The 12,586-nt window shown below is 62.1% G+C and overlaps 1 non-coding gene across 1 annotated transcript; it reads left to right on the plus strand.

Moving 5' to 3' along the window:
• Positions 1-9,571: 9,571 nt before the first annotated feature.
• LOC142795355 (small subunit ribosomal RNA) lies at positions 9,572-11,386 on the plus strand. The gene has a single exon (XR_012892969.1). It is a non-coding gene; the product is annotated as a small subunit ribosomal RNA (ribosomal RNA).
• Positions 11,387-12,586: the final 1,200 nt, after the last annotated feature.

Genomic DNA, 12,586 nt, shown 5'->3' on the forward strand with positions numbered 1-12,586 from the left:
CCTGGCTGGCGGCCCACTCACTCGATCGCCATGTCTGTTTGCCACAGTTTTCCCGGTGGTGCCGCACCCGGGCTCGCCCCGGCTGACGCAGTTTTCGCGCCGCCCCGGCTGACGCGGTTTCGTGCCGCCCCGGCAGACGCGGTTTTCGCGCCGCCCCGGCTGACGCGGTTTCGTGCCGCCCCGGCAGACGCAGTTCGGACTTAGCACTTTTCGGCTGTGCCTGGCTGGCGGCCCACTCACTCGATCGCCATGTCTGTTTGCCACAGTTTTCCCGGTGGTGCCGCACCCGGGCTCGCCCCGGCTGACGCAGTTTTCGCGCCGCCCCGGCTGACGCGGTTTCGTGCCGCCCCGGCAGACGCGGTTTTCGCGCCGCCCCGGCTGACGCGGTTTCGTGCCGCCCCGGCAGACGCAGTTCGGACTTAGCACTTTTCGGCTGTGCCTGGCTGGCGGCCCACTCACTCAATCGCCATGTCTGTTTGCCACAGTTTTCCCGGTGGTGCCGCACCCGGGCTCGCCCCGGCTGACGCAGTTTTCGCGCCGCCCCGGCTGACGCGGTTTCGTGCCGCCCCGGCAGACGCGGTTTTCGCGCCGCCCCGGCTGACGCGGTTTCGTGCCGCCCCGGCAGACGCAGTTCGGACTTAGCACTTTTCGGCTGTGCCTGGCTGGCGGCCCACTCACTCGATCGCCATGTCTGTTTGCCACAGTTTTCCCGGTGGTGCCGCACCCGGGCTCGCCCCGGCAGACGCGTTTTTTTTTTTCTTTCGCCCCGGCTGACGCAGTTTTCGCGCCGCCCCGGCTGACGCGGTTTCGTGCCGCCCCGGCAGACGCGGTTTTTTGCGCCGCCCCGGCTGACGCGGTTTTTGCCGCCCCGGCTGACGCAGTTCGGACTTAGCACTTTTCGGCTGTGCCTGGCTGGCGGCCCACTCACTCGATCGCCATGTCTGTTTGCCACAGTTTTCCCGGTGGTGCCGCACCCGGGCTCGCCCCGGCTGACGCAGTTTTCGCGCCGCCCCGGCTGACGCGGTTTCGTGCCGCCCCGGCAGACGCGGTTTTCGCGCCGCCCCGGCTGACGCGGTTTCGTGCCGCCCCGGCAGACGCAGTTCGGACTTAGCACTTTTCGGCTGTGCCTGGCTGGCGGCCCACTCACTCGATCGCCATGTCTGTTTGCCACAGTTTTCCCGGTGGTGCCGCACCCGGGCTCGCCCCGGCTGACGCAGTTTTCGCGCCGCCCCGGCTGACGCGGTTTCGTGCCGCCCCGGCAGACGCGGTTTTCGCGCCGCCCCGGCTGACGCGGTTTCGTGCCGCCCCGGCAGACGCAGTTCGGACTTAGCACTTTTCGGCTGTGCCTGGCTGGCGGCCCACTCACTCGATCGCCATGTCTGTTTGCCACAGTTTTCCCGGTGGTGCCGCACCCGGGCTCGCCCCGGCAGACGCGTTTTTTTTTTTCTTTCGCCCCGGCTGACGCAGTTTTCGCGCCGCCCCGGCTGACGCGGTTTCGTGCCGCCCCGGCAGACGCGGTTTTTTTGCACCGCCCCGGCTGACGCGGTTTTTGCCGCCCCGGCTGACGCAGTTCGGACTTGGCACTTTTTGGCTGAGCCTGGCTGGTGGCCCACTCACTCGATCGCCATGTCTGTTAGCCACAGTTTTCCCGGTGGTGCCGCACCCGGGCTCGCCCCGGCTGACGCAGTTTTCGCGCCGCCCCGGCAGACGCGGTTTTCGCGCCGCCCCGGCTGACGCGGTTTTTGCCGCCCCGGCTGACGCAGTTCGGACTTGGCACTTTTTGGGCTGAGCCTGGCTGGCGGCCCACTCACTCGATCGCCATGTCTGTTTGCCACAGTCTTCCCGGTGGTGCCGCACCCGGGCTCGCCCCGGCAGACGCGTTTTTTTTTTCTTTCGCCCCGGCAGACGTGGTTCCCCCCCCCCCCCTTTTCGCTCGCCCCGGCTGACGAGGTTTTCGCGCCGCCCCGGCTGACGCAGTTTTCGCGCCGCCCCGGCTGACGCGGTTTCGTGCCGCCCCGGCTGACGCGGTTTTCGCGCCGCCCCGGCTGACGCGGTTTTTGCGTCGCCCCGGCTGACACGGTTCGGACTTTGCACTTTTCGGCTGTGCCTGGCTGGCGGCCCACTCACTCGATCGCCATGTCTGTTTGCCACAGTTTTCCCGGTGGTGCCGCACCCGGGCTCGCCCCGGCTGACGCAGTTTTCGCGCCGCCCCGGCTGACGCGGTTTCGTGCCGCCCCGGCAGACGCGGTTTTCGCGCCGCCCCGGCTGACGCGGTTTCGTGCCGCCCCGGCAGACGCAGTTCGGACTTAGCACTTTTCGGCTGTGCCTGGCTGGCGGCCCACTCACTCGATCGCCATGTCTGTTTGCCACAGTTTTCCCGGTGGTGCCGCACCCGGGCTCGCCCCGGCTGACGCAGTTTTCGCGCCGCCCCGGCTGACGCGGTTTCGTGCCGCCCCGGCAGACGCGGTTTTCGCGCCGCCCCGGCTGACGCGGTTTCGTGCCGCCCCGGCAGACGCAGTTCGGACTTAGCACTTTTCGGCTGTGCCTGGCTGGCGGCCCACTCACTCGATCGCCATGTCTGTTTGCCACAGTTTTCCCGGTGGTGCCGCACCCGGGCTCGCCCCGGCAGACGCGTTTTTTTTTTTTTCTTTCGCCCCGGCTGACGCAGTTTTCGCGCCGCCCCGGCTGACGCGGTTTCGTGCCGCCCCGGCAGACGCGGTTTTTTGCGCCGCCCCGGCTGACGCGGTTTTTGCCGCCCCGGCTGACGCAGTTCGGACTTAGCACTTTTCGGCTGTGCCTGGCTGGCGGCCCACTCACTCGATCGCCATGTCTGTTTGCCACAGTTTTCCCGGTGGTGCCGCACCCGGGCTCGCCCCGGCTGACGCAGTTTTCGCGCCGCCCCGGCTGACGCGGTTTCGTGCCGCCCCGGCAGACGCGGTTTTCGCGCCGCCCCGGCTGACGCGGTTTCGTGCCGCCCCGGCAGACGCAGTTCGGACTTAGCACTTTTCGGCTGTGCCTGGCTGGCGGCCCACTCACTCGATCGCCATGTCTGTTTGCCACAGTTTTCCCGGTGGTGCCGCACCCGGGCTCGCCCCGGCTGACGCAGTTTTCGCGCCGCCCCGGCTGACGCGGTTTCGTGCCGCCCCGGCAGACGCGGTTTTTTTGCGCCGCCCCGGCTGACGCGGTTTTTGCCGCCCCGGCTGACGCAGTTCGGACTTGGCACTTTTTGGCTGAGCCTGGCTGGTGGCCCACTCACTCGATCGCCATGTCTGTTAGCCACAGTTTTCCCGGTGGTGCCGCACCCGGGCTCGCCCCGGCTGACGCAGTTTTCGCGCCGCCCCGGCAGACGCGGTTTTCGCGCCGCCCCGGCTGACGCGGTTTTTGCCGCCCCGGCTGACGCAGTTCGGACTTGGCACTTTTTGGGCTGAGCCTGGCTGGCGGCCCACTCACTCGATCGCCATGTCTGTTTGCCACAGTCTTCCCGGTGGTGCCGCACCCGGGCTCGCCCCGGCAGACGCGTTTTTTTTTTCTTTCGCCCCGGCAGACGTGGTTCCCCCCCCCCCCCTTTTCGCTCGCCCCGGCTGACGAGGTTTTCGCGCCGCCCCGGCTGACGCAGTTTTCGCGCCGCCCCGGCTGACGCGGTTTCGTGCCGCCCCGGCTGACGCGGTTTTCGCGCCGCCCCGGCTGACGCGGTTTTTGCGTCGCCCCGGCTGACACGGTTCGGACTTTGCACTTTTCGGCTGTGCCTGGCTGGCGGCCCACTCACTCGATCGCCATGTCTGTTTGCCACAGTTTTCCCGGTGGTGCCGCACCCGGGCTTGCCCCGGCAGACGCGTTTTTTTTTTCTTTTCGCCCCGGCTGACGCAGTTTTCGCCCCGCCCCGGCTGACGCGGTTTCGTGCCGCCCCGGCAGACGCGGTTTTTTGCGCCGCCCCGGCTGACGCGGTTTTTGCCGCCCCGGCTGACGCAGTTCGGACTTTGCACTTTTTGGCTGAGCCTGGCTGGCGGCCCACTCACTCGATCGCCATGTCTGTTTGCCACAGTTTTCCCGGTGGTGCCGCACCCGGGCTCGCCCCGGCAGACGCGTTTTTTTTTTCCTTCGCCCCGGCAGACGTGGTTCCCCCCCCCCCCTCCGTCTTTCTTTTTGTTTTTTTTTTCGCCGCGGCTGAAGTGGATTTTTCGGTGCCTCGACGCCCCGGTAGTCGCGGTTTTTCCGTTTCCGCACGGCCCCGGCTGACGCTGCTCGGTCACAGTCGCCTTTTGTGAGGATTGCAGACTTCTTGAGCGCGGGTGTTTTTTTTTTGTTGTTGTTGTTGTTTTATTACGCATTCGCTCCAGCAGACGCTGTTTAGACTTTTTGTTTCCTCTTTTATCCTGCGACGAGGTGACGAGGTTTATTCGGTGCCCCGCCGCCCCGGCTGAAGTGATTTTTCCTGTCCCGTGCCGCCCCGGCTGACGCGGTTGGGACTTCGCGTTTGTTCGGCCGCCACGGGTTTTGGCGCACTCGCTCGGTTGCTTGTTGTTGCCACTTGTTGCGAACCCAGGTTTCTTGAGCGAGCGCGGGCGTTTTTTCTTCCTTTCTTTCTTTGTTCTATGTGTTAGCGAATCGGCCTTTAATATCACACGAGGACTCACAACCAACAATTTTCAGTTTGAAGTGTAAAAAATCTGCAGGTGTTGACGTAACTGACTTGCCCCGTACCCTTGAGTACATCCATGAAGTTCTCGTAGTACTACTAAATCGCATTATTCCAAGTGGAGAAATTCCCATAAACTTGCAAACCTCTACACGAAAATCGGTGCGCGTGATAAAGTTGAAAATTATCGTCCGATATCAAATGTGCCTTCTATAACACAAATTCTAGGAAAAAAAAAAAAAAACACTTGTTCGCCGTTCTCTGCGCCGTGACTGGCAGCACTCCGGCGAAGCGAAACGGGGTCGATTCGAGCACGATATCGGCGTCTTTCGACGTGCTCGCCGGCGACCGTCGCACGAGTACGTCGCACGAGCGCGTCTGCCGGGGCGCCGTTTGCGAAGCCGACGCAAAAGTGGGAACCGCCGCTCGGATGATCGCCGCTTTCGGCAGAGTGAGTGTTGGCACTCCGGGGAAGCGAAACAGCGTGAATGCGCCCACGAAATCGGCGTATTTTGAAGTGCCCGCCGGCGACCGTCGCACGAGTACGGTAAACCGCGTCAGCCGGGGCGTAGTTCGGGACGCCGACGAAAAAGTGGGAAGCGCAACTCGGATCTTCGCCGTTTTTGCAGGAGTGAGTGGCGGCCCTCCTGCGAGACCAAGAAGCATCGATTCGTGCACGAATTCGGCGCCTTTCGACGTGATCGCCGGCGACCGTCGCTCGAGTAGGGCAAACCGCGTCTGCCGGGGCGGGCTTCGGGACGCCGATGCGAAAGTGGGAAACGCTGCTCGGATGTTCGCCGTTTTTGGCCGAGTGAGTGCTGGCACTCGGGCGAAGCCAAACGGGGCCGATTACGGCACGATATCGGCGTCTTTCGACGTGCCCGGCGGCGACCGTCGCACGAGTACGGTAAACCGCGTCAGCCCGGGCGGAGTTCGGGACGCCGATGCGAAAGTGGAGAACGCCGCTCGGATCTTCGCCGTTTTTGGAGGAGTGAGTGGCGGCACTCCGGAGAAGCCAAGGAGCGCCAATTAGCGCACGATATCGGCGTCTTTCGACGCGCTCGCCGGCGACCGTCGAACGAGTAGGGCAAACCGCGTCTGCCGGGGCGGGGTTTACGACGCCGACGCAAAAGTGGGAACCGCCGCTCGGATGTTGGCCGTTTTTGGCAGAGTGAGTGCTGGCACACCGGCGACGCGAAAGAGCGCGAAAGCGCCCACGAAAGTGGCGTATTTGGACGTGCTTGACGGCGACCGCTGCAGGAGTACGAAAAACCACGTCAGCCGGGGCGAGCGACCCACGGCGGTCTGGGTGCTTATCGCTGCTATTATAGGGGCACCCCGGCAGACGCAGAAAAAAAAAATTTTTTTTCGACCTTCTTTTTTGCTGGTCGAGCTCGGGTAACCCAGGTCGCAATGGGAGCCGCGCACGAAAGCGGCGTCGCGAGACGCGTTCGCGGTCGCTAGTCGCACGAGCTCGGCAACCGCGTCAGCCGGCGCGGAGTTCGGGATGCCGACGGCTAAGTGGGTACCGCTGCTCGGATGTTCGCCGTTTTTGGCCGAGTGAGTGCTGGCACTCCGGCGAAGCGAAACGGGGCCGATTCGGGCACGATATCGGCGTATTTCGACGTGCTCGCCGGCGACCGTCGCACGAGTACGGCAAAGCGCGTCTGCCGGGGCGAGGTTTGCGATGCCGACGAAAAAGTGGGAAGCGCCGCTCGGATCTTCGCCGTTTTTGCAGGAGTGAGTGGCGGCCCTCCTGCGAGACCAAGAAGCATCGACTCGCGCACGATATCGGTGTCTTTCGACGTGCCCGCCGGCCACCGCCGCACGAGTACGGCAAACCGCGTATGCCGGGGCGGGGTTGGCGACGCCGACGCAAAAGTGGGAACCGCCACTAGGATGTTCGCCGTTTTTGGCAGAGTGAGTGCTGGCACACCGGCGACGCGAAAGAGCGCGAAAGCGCCCACGAAAGTGGCGTATTTGGACGTGCTTGACGGCGACCGCTGCAGGAGTACGAAAAACCACGTCAGCCGGGGCGAGCGACCCACGGCGGTCTGGGTGCTTATCGCTGCTATTATAGGGGCACCCCGGCAGACGCAGAAAAAAAAAATTTTTTTTCGACCTTCTTTTTTGCTGGTCGAGCTCGGGTAACCCAGGTCGCAATGGGAGCCGCGCACGAAAGCGGCGTCGCGAGACGCGTTCGCGGTCGCTAGTCGCACGAGCTCGGCAACCGCGTCAGCCGGCGCGGAGTTCGGGATGCCGACGGCTAAGTGGGTACCGCTGCTCGGATGTTCGCCGTTTTTGGCCGAGTGAGTGCTGGCACTCCGGCGAAGCGAAACGGGGCCGATTCGGGCACGATATCGGCGTATTTCGACGTGCTCGCCGGCGACCGTCGCACGAGTACGGCAAAGCGCGTCTGCCGGGGCGAGGTTTGCGATGCCGACGAAAAAGTGGGAAGCGCCGCTCGGATCTTCGCCGTTTTTGCAGGAGTGAGTGGCGGCCCTCCTGCGAGACCAAGAAGCATCGACTCGCGCACGATATCGGTGTCTTTCGACGTGCCCGCCGGCCACCGCCGCACGAGTACGGCAAACCGCGTATGCCGGGGCGGGGTTGGCGACGCCGACGCAAAAGTGGGAACCGCCACTAGGATGTTCGCCGTTTTTGGCAGAGTGAGTGCTGGCACTCCGGCGAAGCGAAAGAGCGCGAATGCGCCCACGAAAGTGGCGTGTTTGGACGTGCTTGACGACGACCACCGCAGGAAAACGAAAAACCACGTCAGCCGGGGCGAGCGACCCATGGCGGTCTGGGTGCTTATCGCTGCTATTATAGGGGCACCCCGGCAGACGCAAAAAAAAAAAAAATTTTTTTTCGACATTCTTTCTTGCTCGTCGACCTCGGGTGACCCAGGTCGCAGTGGGAGCCGCGCACGAAAGCGGCGTCGCGAGACGGCTTCGCGGTCGCTAGTCGCACGAGCTCGGCAACCGCGTCTGCCGGGGCGGAGTTCGGGACGCCGACGGCTAAGTGGGAACCGCCGCTCGGATGTTCGCCGTTTGTGGCCGAGTGAGTGCTGGCACTCCGGCGAAGCCAAACGGGGCCGATTCCGGCACGATATCGGCGTCTTTCTACGTGCTCGCCGGCGACCGTCGCACGAGTACGGCAAAGTGCGTCTGCCGGGGCGGGGTTTGCGACGCGTACGCAATAGTGAGAACCGTCGCTCGGATGTTCGTCGTCTTTCGCCGAGCCAGTGCTGGCACTCCGGCGAAGCCGAACGGAGCCGATTCGGGCACGATATCGGCGTCTTTCCACGTGCTCGCCGGCGACCGTCGCACGAGTACGGTAAACCGCGTCAGCCGGGGCGGAGTTCGGGACGCCGATGCGAAAGTGGGAAGCGCCGCTCGGATCTTCGCCGTTTTTGGAGGAGTCAGTGGCGGCACTCCGGTGAAGCCAAGGTGCGCCAATTCGCGCACGATATCGGCGTCTTTCGACGTGCCCGCCGGCCACCGTCGCACGAGTACGGCAAACCTCGTCTGCCGGGGCGGGGTTTGCGACGCCGACGCAAAAGTGGGAACCGCCGCTCGGATGTTCGCCGTTTTTGGCAGAGTGAGTGCTGGCACTCCGGCGAAGCGAAAGAGCGTGAATGCGCCCACGAAAGTAGCGTATTTGGACGTGCTTGACGGCGACCGCCGCAGGAGTACGAAAAACCACGTCAGCCGGGGCGAGCGACCCACGGCGGTCTGGGTGCTTATCGCTGCTATTATAGGGGCACCCCGGCAGACGCAGAAAGAAAAAAAAAAAAAAAATGGGGACATGGCGTGCGTCACCGTGCGGCTTCGCAGCGTTGCCGAAGTCGCCGAGCCCTTCGACTGAGCCGAACGGCGGACAGGGAACGTTGGTCGGCCGTTCTAACCTGTCGGTGCCACGCCGAGACGTCGTTAAGGAAAACCGCGTCGTGGGCCTCTACGACGCCGTCGAGTCGTTGTACGTTTGGTGTCCAGCGTGTCGGCGGCGAGTAGCGGACACGTCGTTCACGACTTCGGTCTTTCGCAGTCGACGCGAACTTGCGGAGAGTCGTGGTGCCTCACGTTTTCGGCAGAAACCGCGGCGGAATTTTCCCGTGCGTGCGCGCACGACCTCGGTGCTGTGCCGTCAGCGTAGTGTTGCACAAACTCGTGGCCTACCCAAGGTGCGGTACGTTTGCGGCCGTATCCTCGGTGGGAATTTCGTGAGTAGGGTCGCAAATTCTACGACCTCGGCGGGTTTGAGAGCGACGTAGACTTGTGGCACGCTCAACGTGCCACACGTTTCGGGGCACACCCGCGGTGAAATTTTCTCGAGTACGCTCGTATTAGTGCCCAAGGAGGTCTGGGTACTTATCGCTGCTATTATGTGGGGGTTCTCGTGAGCGGCGTACGCGAAAGCGACCGGGTGTCTGATATGCGGCGGGCTTCGGCCTCGTCAAGCGTGTCCTCGGGTCTGCTCCAGGGGAATCCACGGCAGTCGTCTGCAGCCTCATCCGCTTGATGCGTTAGGGGCTGGTTGTCGGACGGTGCCGTTTTACCACGATATCGAGGTGTGTTCCGTGTCGTCCTCGGGCGATTCAGATGCGAAAGCGCCGAAGACGCGGGCGTGACCCGTCGTCTGGCGGCTTTGCAGTCTCGGCTCCGTTGCTAGTTCCGGCCGGTCCACCGACAGTGCAGCGGGCTTGGGCAACCCGCACGGCGCGACCGAGTCGATGCAACGAAAAAGAGCGAGCATGAACGTGCTTCTTGCCGCACGGCTCCCACTCGTCTTTCGGGAAGGTTGTGCCGTAGCGAGCTCGAACGCCGTCATCTCGGAGTGCAAAATAAGCGTGTTGGGGCGCCTGAAGGTGGCCTCCGCCGCACACAGACTGCGTCCGGCCCGCCGAAGGCGAGGACGGACGCGCAGTCGAACGATTACCTGGTTGATCCTGCCAGTAATCATATGCTTGTCTCAAAGATTAAGCCATGCATGTCTAAGTACATGCCGAAATAAGGCGAAACCGCGAATGGCTCATTAAATCAGTTATGGTTCCTTAGATCGTTTCTTCCTACTTGGATAACTGTGGCAATTCTAGAGCTAATACATGCAGTGAGCCTGGAGCCCTTTGGGTAACGGGTGCTTTTATTAGACCAAGATCGATCGGGTTTCGGCCCGTATTGTGTGGTGACTCTGGATAACTTTGTGCTGATCGCATGGCCACGAGCCGGCGACGTTTCTTTCAAGTGTCTGCCTTATCAACTTTCGATGGTAGGTTACTTGCTTACCATGGTTGTTACGGGTAACGGAGAATCAGGGTTCGATTCCGGAGAGGGAGCCTGAGAAACGGCTACCACATCCAAGGAAGGCAGCAGGCGCGCAAATTACCCACTCCCGGCACGGGGAGGTAGTGACGAAAAATAACAATACGGGACTCTTTTGAGGCCCCGTAATTGAAATGAGTACACTCTAAATCCTTTAACGAGGATCAATTGGAGGGCAAGTCTGGTGCCAGCAGCCGCGGTAATTCCAGCTCCAATAGCGTATACTAAAGCTGCTGCGGTTAAAAAGCTCGTAGTTGGATCTCAGTTCCAGACGAGTAGTGCATCTACCCGATGCGACGGCTCGGACTGAACATCATGCCGGTTCTTTCTTGGTGCACTTCATTGTGTGCCTCGAGATGGCCGGTGCTTTTACTTTGAAAAAATTAGAGTGCTCAACGCAGGCGAGTCGCCTGAATAAACTTGCATGGAATAATAGAACAAGACCTCGTTTCTGTTCTGTTGGTTTTTGGAATACGAGGTAATGATTAAGAGGGACGGACGGGGGCATTCGTATTGCGGCGCTAGAGGTGAAATTCTTGGACCGTCGCAAGACGAACTACTGCGAAAGCATTTGCCAAGAATGTTTTCATTGATCAAGAACGAAAGTCAGAGGTTCGAAGGCGATCAGATACCGCCCTAGTTCTGACCATAAACGATGCCAACCAGCGATCCGCCTGAGTTACTCAAATGACTCGGCGGGCAGCTTCCGGGAAACCAAAGTATTTGGGTTCCGGGGGAAGTATGGTTGCAAAGCTGAAACTTAAAGGAATTGACGGAAGGGCACCACCAGGAGTGGAGCCTGCGGCTTAATTTGACTCAACACGGGAAAACTTACCCGGCCCGGACACTGGGAGGATTGACAGATTGAGAGCTCTTTCTTGATTCGGTGGATGGTGGTGCATGGCCGTTCTTAGTTGGTGGAGCGATTTGTCTGGTTAATTCCGATAACGAACGAGACTCTAGCCTATTAAATAGGTGCGGGGTTCCCAGCACCTTACAACCTTCTTAGAGGGACAAGCGGCTCCTAGCCGCACGAAACAGAGCAATAACAGGTCTGTGATGCCCTTAGATGTCCGGGGCCGCACGCGCGCTACACTGAAGGAAGCAGCGTGTCTTTATCCCTGTCTGAAAAGACTGGGTAACCCGTGGAACTTCTTTCGTGATTGGGATAGGGGCTTGCAATTGTTCCCCTTGAACGAGGAATTCCCAGTAAGCGCGAGTCATAAGCTCGCGTTGATTACGTCCCTGCCCTTTGTACACACCGCCCGTCGCTACTACCGATTGAATGATTTAGTGAGGTCTTCGGACCGATGTCCGGCGCGGCCTTTCGGTTGCGCCGGTCTGTTGAAAAGATGACCAAACTTGATCATTTAGAGGAAGTAAAAGTCGTAACAAGGTTTCCGTAGGTGAACCTGCGGAAGGATCATTAACGGATTGTGAAGGGTGAGCGCCTCAGCTGCGTCTGCGCCCGACACTTTCTGCCGCTGACCCCGTTTGGACGCGGGGTCGGCTTTTCCCCACGGGGCTGCCTGAATGTGGAGCGGCACCCCGTGACAAATTGTTGCGCCCAGCGGACGCCAACACCGCGACCTTGGACGGTCGGCCAGGTGGCGGACGCGGGTACAAACGCGCAACGCACTCATAGGTCGGCTTTCGACCCGCCACTGCACCGTGGCTCGAAGCGCTCGAAATGCGCGACCCGACCGCTGCGGGACCGCCTAGTACTGTAAACAGGAGCGGCGGAGCGCGAACGGCGAGTCGTGGTTACGTCGGTAGAAAGGCGAGGCTGCGCGTTCCCGAAACGCCAGCCGAGTGCCCTCCCGACCGTTCGAGCGTGCAAGAACGAGACCCGACAATCGCGCGGCGACTGCCAAGTACGAGAGGAACGGCACAAGCGTCGGCGGTCGGTCCAAGGAACTGGCGATGTGACGGGTCCGCTGTGCACCAGTGCATTACCGTCCCGCCGTCCGCGGCAAGCGCCTCCGCGTCCTCGGGTGACGGAGGCTGCCGGTCGGTTCTTGCAGGCGAGGGATCTCGCTGGCAACCGGTTCGCGTTGACGCGCGGCCGGTCATGGCACGGCGATGCGACGGCCGAGGTGCGCAGTACTCGATGGAGGAACCGCACGCTCCGATGACCGTCCCGCCCTCCGCGGCGTATGCGTACCGACCGTAATGGTTGCAGCAGCGCCGGCCGGCTTTTGAATTCGCCACACGAAACACGGTGCGAGATCGCGGTTAGGGGAGCGTCGACGTTGCCAGGCGTTTTGCTTGCTGCCGAGGGAAAGGCGGCACGGCCACGTCGCGCTCGTCGCGATTAGCGGGTCTGCGCGCTTTGGGAAGGTGCCGCAACGACTTGCCGAAAGAGGAAGCACGGAAGAACGAGGGACTTGGACGTCCCGACAATTGAACGCACTTGCGGCCAGGCCCTTGCTGGCTTCGTTCTTCCGCCTCGAGTAGGCTCGTACGCGGCTCCGGCGCCGAAAGTGGTCCTTGGCACCGACTTCGGTGGACGTGGGAAGTGCCGCGCAAGTACGGCGCGCCTGGCTCCACCTGTTGGCTAAAGTAGGCAGCCGGATCGGCATTTTGGTGTGCGGTGGCAAACCGTGGATGCGAAAAAAGCTTGTGCGAT

Source organism: Rhipicephalus microplus, unplaced genomic scaffold, assembly GCF_043290135.1.
Source record: "Rhipicephalus microplus isolate Deutch F79 unplaced genomic scaffold, USDA_Rmic scaffold_632, whole genome shotgun sequence".
In the NCBI taxonomy this organism is placed as follows: Eukaryota; Metazoa; Arthropoda; class Arachnida; order Ixodida; family Ixodidae; genus Rhipicephalus; species Rhipicephalus microplus.